This window comes from Thamnophis elegans, chromosome 11 (genome assembly GCF_009769535.1).
Source record: "Thamnophis elegans isolate rThaEle1 chromosome 11, rThaEle1.pri, whole genome shotgun sequence".
In the NCBI taxonomy this organism is placed as follows: Eukaryota; Metazoa; Chordata; class Lepidosauria; order Squamata; family Colubridae; genus Thamnophis; species Thamnophis elegans.
This window is the reverse complement of record NC_045551.1, coordinates 7,378,461-7,384,624: the sequence shown is the minus strand read 5'-3', so window position 1 is coordinate 7,384,624 and position 6,164 is coordinate 7,378,461.

The following is a 6,164-nucleotide window of genomic DNA, read 5'->3' as shown; positions in this document are numbered from 1 at the left end:
ATCTTTCCATGATCTTAATATAGTCCAAATCAAAATTGAAAGGATCTTCTGGGCAAAGGTTTCCCTCTCCCATGACAATGGATAATCACTGCCTTCCCCATCTCTCTCTCTTCCATTCCCCCTCCCTCTGCTTTTCCAAACGGTTTCCCTAATTATTCCATTCTGCCAAGGAGATCATCATTCTCCTCCTCCCAGCATCCTTTGATTTATCTTTCTGTCTGAAGCACAGCTCTTTCCTCCTCCTCCTCTTTCTCCCACGGGAATTTGATTTTCATTCATTTTTCTGCTTTGCTAGATTGATATAGACCCTCTGCCCTGGTCCATATTACTCACCGCAACCAGGAATACTGCAGAGAAGCTAGGTTTGAAGGGAGATTTTTTTTTTTCAAGAAAAGGGCAAGAACCTTCACTGCAGAAGAATGAGATATGGTTTTTACCTTTCTGATTTTTTTCCCCACCTTCGCTAAATGTAACCCTTCATAATATTTCTTGGATCTTATTTATGGCTATTTTAAATATATATCTCTGTGTGTTTTCTGATCTCTCTCTCTCACACACACACACACGATCTTGGTTTGAAGTAAAAATAAAAACCATGAGTATCATAAACTTTTCTATAGTGGTCATCACTAGGGATTTCTAAATCTGGGCGGACAAAAACTGTCCCTAGTAACAGTGACTATTTTAAAATGAGCATACAGGTTAAAAAAAAATGCCAGTGCCATTTTTACACTGCCGGGTTTGCTGACTCTCTATCTTCAGGATTTTTTAAAATTCTGTCTCGTTGCAGAAATGTCTTCTCTTAGAAAACGTATCTCTTCTTGCAATTTGCAATATTGGTATCATCATTTTAAATGTGTTCATTTGGAGCACTGTGTGTGTGTGCTGCAAAATGACAACAATCTCTAGAGGGCAGCAGGGAGTTCAAAGGGGCCATTTCTCTTTGCTGCCATCTAGTGGTTGCATGATTTTTGCAGTCAGGTTGTGCATGTCAAAAATAAAGAGAGGTGACTTTTGAAAAAATCACTTTAACCTTCTTTTTTTTCTCATTAGAGCACCACAGTTAAACACATTGGGAAGGCCATTACACAACTCAATCTGGTGTGTCTATTGCACTTTTTCCTAGATTTGGGGGCCTTTAGTCAACTCAAGGCTTGACTACTGCAACATGCTCTATATAGGGTTGCCTCGGAAGGCCTCCCAGAAGCTTTAACTCAGTGTTTCTCAACCTTGGAGAGTTGAAGTCCTGTGGACTTCTGGAACCTTCTGGATCAGTTAAAGCAATGTTTCTCAACCTTGGAGAGTTGAAGTCCCCAGCACTTGCTGGGGAATTCTGGGAGTTGAAGTCCACAGGACTTCAACTCTCCAAGGTTGAGAAACATTGCTTTAACTGATCCAGAAGGTGGCAGCACAAGCAGTGATAGGCATGCCTTGATATGTCCATGAAACATATTTAAGAGCCGAGGTGGTGCAGTGGTTAGGGTGCAGTACTGCAGGCCACTTCAGCTGACTGTTATCTGCAGTTCGGCAGTTCAAATCTCACCGGCTCAAGATTGACTCAGCCTTCCATCCTTCCGAGGTGGGTGAAATGAGGACCCAGACTGTGGGGGCGATATGCTGACTCTGTAAACCGCTTAGAGAGGGCTGAAAGCCCTATGAAGCGGTATATAAGTCTAACTGCTATTGCTATTGCTATATTAGCTTTTCAGACTGCACTGATTTCCAGTTGGCTTCTGGGTGTGATTTAAGGTGTTAGTTGTTACCTATAAAGCCCTACATGGCTTACTTGAGGGACTGCTTGTTCCCCTTAGCATCTGCCCACCAATTCAGTTCCGCAGGCTCTGGTTTCCTTTCATTAAACAATGTCATTTATTGCAATCCTGGAAACACACTTCTCTATATCAATATCTGCACTCTGGAATTTATTGCATACTTGAGAGACCGCCTGCTGCCAATTACCTCCCAAAGACCTATTAGATCACACAGATTAGGCCTCCTCCGGGTTCCGTCTACCAGCCAATGTCATCTGGCCACTACCCGGGGGAGGGCCTTCTCTGTGGCGGCTCCGGCCCTTTGGAACGAACTCCCCGCAGAGATTCGGACCCTCACCTCTCTCCAGGCCTTCCGAAAAGCCGTCAAAACCTGGCTGTGTCGGCAGGCCTGGGGTTGATGAGTTCCCTTCCCCTCTCGAATCGTGTGGCTGTTGGTTGTTTTTAAATGCCCTGTACTTTTGTAGTTTTTGTGTTTTTCCCTTCCCCTCCTTGGGTTTGTGTGCCGCCCTGAGTCCCGCTGGGAATAGGGCGGCATATAAATAAAATGAAACTCGAAACTCGAAACTCGAATGACGTTTCCCCCAAGAAAAAGGATAACACACATTCTGCTATTTCTTAGAAAAGCCATGAAGACCTCGCTCTTCACCCAGTCTTTTGGCAAGGGTGGGAGCGTGACCCCCTCACTTTATTCCATATGGGCCGTCATGTTTGTCAGCTTTTATCTTTCATTGATTTTATTGTGCTTTCTTGCATTGTTTTGTGAGCCACCCAGAGTCATTGAAAGTTGGGTGGCATGCAAATTAAATAAACTATGATTAATTGTTGTTATTCCTATTACCTCTGCGCCTCCAGTTTGCAGGTTCTTAAGACTACAATAAACTTGTCAGTCAATGAATGCAGATGCTTATTCAGGGGTCAACCAATTCCTTCATGAATTAAATTTCATTTTATCTGTCTTACATGTAGACACATTCCAATTGCAATTCCTTACTTACTTATTCAAGCAAGAGAACAGGTGGAAAGGTGCCCCTGCTCCTTACAGATAAAAGAGAACTATATAAATATTCCAGATATTCTATTGAAAGGCATGGCCCTGTGAGTATTTAGCATCATAAATCGTATCAGTCTGACCTGACTATTTGATTCTAATGGATTCTGATGTCTAAAACAAATCAGACTGGTTTTCCACACAGAAACCATTTGAATCAGTCCAGGCTTGATTGCCACAGGCCTACTAAAAACACACTCTGTAGGGAAAAGGCCTGCACTATTTACCATACACGCATGCACATGCACACAGAGTGTGTCAGATGACGCTAAGCTTGTAAGGTCAGTTGGGACCGTAGGCTTACAAATTTACATGCTGGGTGGGGAATTCTGGAATGTGTTGTCCTAAGACATCTGAGTGGCTACAGCAGGCTCTGGAGCTGCATGTGGCTCTTTCATCCCTCTACTATGGGTCCCTGTCACCGGTCGGTCAGCGCCACAATTTTGAGAGGAGTTTCCAGTTGGGAGGGAGGGAAAGCACAGCATGCCAGGAGGAGACTACGGCAAGGAGCGGGTTTTCTGGTTGGCTCCCCAATTGATAGGGCTTTCAGTTAGGACAGGTAGAGGAAAAAGTAGCTGCGCTAGGAGGAGACTCTATGGTGGGGGAACAGAACTTCCAGTTGGCTTGAATGGGGACCTTCCGGTTAGGACCTTTGCAGCTTTGCCGACCCTTGGGCTAGAGAAAACTGGAGATTGAAGAGGGCCCACTTATTCTTCAATTGGTCTATTAGATGATTTTGAGAAGCATCATTGGAGACAATATTTCCAATGTCCTGTGAGGTCGTTCCTTCTTCTTCCTGCTTTCCCAGAATGATCCCTTAGGTTGTTCTTCCTGCCTCTGTGGGATACAGATATTGTATATCTCATATGAAATGAAATAGTTCTCAATCATGCTTAGAAAAAAAATGGGTCTGAATCAGTGGTGGGTTTCAAAAATTGTTCAAACCTACTCTGTGGGTGTGGCCTCCTTTGTGGGAGTGGCTTGCCACCCATGTGACCGGATATGAAGATGCCGACGACACTTGTCAGAACCACCTTAAATTACCTCACACACAGCACTGGCATGCATAAGAATATGATGCAAACTTGTTTTTTAAAAGGCATCTTTGGTTTGCGTTAAAACAACTTCAACACACGCAATGTTCTGATTGCACCACAAACGCAGTAGTCATCCTTACCTTTCACAGAGGCACTGAGTTTTATAAATATGAGCATGATAGTGTAGAATAATCATATCCAAGGACCAGTGGTGGGTTTCAAAAAATTTTTGGAACCTCTTCTGTAGATGTGTCCTGCTTTCCAGATCCACAGGTGGAACCTCTTCTAAGCGGTTCGGTAGATTTGACGAACCGGTTCTACCGAATAGGTGCAAACTGGTAGGAACCCACCTCTGATCTGAGTTCATCTTGATGATGCCTTCATGAGCTTCTGTGATCTGCGCAACAACGCTTCTAACAACTCCAAAGTCACAAATAAGAAACACAAACATGCAATTTTTAAAAAGCCTAACTGGATCAAACCAAAGACATTGCTAATCCTCTTTTTTTTTTTTACTCACTGTGAGTGGGTTGATGGCAATTGTTAGCTCCCAATCTGCCATTGCACTCTCCTTGCTAATATTCCCGGGCAACTGATATGACAAACTTTTTATCATCCATACTGGAGGTAATATATGCTCATCGTGATTAATAGCCTGTTCTTTTCGTGACCCGTCAAAACCGTGGTCCACAAAAGCACGCTCGATGAAAGCGCGCATTTGACATCATCACAGCGCGATGAAAAAAATTAAAAATTGAAATAAAAATACAATTAAAGCAAGCCGATTCACATAAAGGTAAGGGTTAGGTTTAGGGTTAGGGTTAGGGTTAGGTTAAGGGTTAGGGTTAGGTTTAGAGCGTTAGGGTTACGTTTAGCGTTAGGTTAAGGGTTAGCGTTAGGTTTAGCGTTAGGTTAAGGGTTAGGTTTAGGGTTAGATTTAGGGTTAGGTTAAGGGTTAGGTTTAGGGTTAGGTTTAGGGTTAGGTTTGGGGGGGTTAAGGTAAGGTTTTCGCTTTATTTTTACATTTATCGATCACAGCGCGATGTTTTCGTCGCGCTGTGATGACGTCACGTACGCGCTTTCGTCGAGCGCGATTTTGTCGTCCGCGGTTTTGTGGTGGAACCGTTCTTTTAACCCTGTATTTCAGCAGGGGGTGCAGAATTTGGGTTCTCCTTGCCATGGCGTTATTTCTTAGACAATTGTGCTTTAGTGAGTTGGCTTGTGTATCAACTCCAGTATGGCTATCTAATTCTCATAGCTGTTGCTCGGATTGCTTTTATGAAATTGACTATAGTTCTTCTGCCAAGATGTAGCTGCATTAGAACGAGTGCTGATCCTTATTGCAGTGTGTGTGTGTGTGCGTGTAAGTAATAGATATATAAATTAAATTTATATGTCAATACACTTAGGAGGCTGTTGTATGGGGAGAGCCTCTTGCCACACTAAAGAGACCCTGTAGTCTTGCTCTTCCCCTGGACAGCTGACTCTTAGAGTTAATTGTGCTTGGAAGGTCTGCGGCTCAGTTCCCAGTAGATTCATATTTTGGCCCTCTGGGCCTCCACTGACATGCTTTAACTCCGAGGCCAACTTGGGCTAAGCGTCATTAGCTTTGATGCTCCCATGCTGGCTGGGTGATGATCTATACATCAGCAGGGAATGCTCCAGCGAGTCCTTTCTTTTTCATTAGGCAGCAATTGAACGCAAGGTTTTAAAGATGTAATTTTCAAGAGTTTGGCAGCTGTTTTCAGTGTGAATTCCAGATGCTCTTTTGCAAAATAAGCCAAGTGGCCATTTGGAGAGAGGGGAAAAAAATGGGAGGAGAATGTATAAAAATAGGATGATGAGATCCGGGCTGCAAGAATCCAGAAGACCACACCATGGCAACAATGAGTACAGAGACCCTTGATAGCTCTATTTTTTAAAAAGTAGATGGACCTTAAAATACATTCCAATGGCACAAAACTAGAAATTGATCCTAGAGGGTTATAAAGAAATCAAAGCAATCCACTATGACACCAGTAATATTTAACTTCGGATATGGTACCTACCCTAGAAGATAAATTCTTGCAAAACCCAGCTACAAAAGAAAAGGTCAGAGACTTTTCATTCTCTAGTGTGATATATAAGTGGATGTGGGAGGAAGCGAGGAAGTGAGATGTATGGCCATTCATCCAAAATTTCTTTAATCCTTTACTTTCCATTTCATAAACTACAAAATAAGACTGATTATTTACACCTTGAGGGTCAAACAACACATTTATACACACAAGGATTGTAACCGTGACAGCAGCTAGTAGGTACAAATGT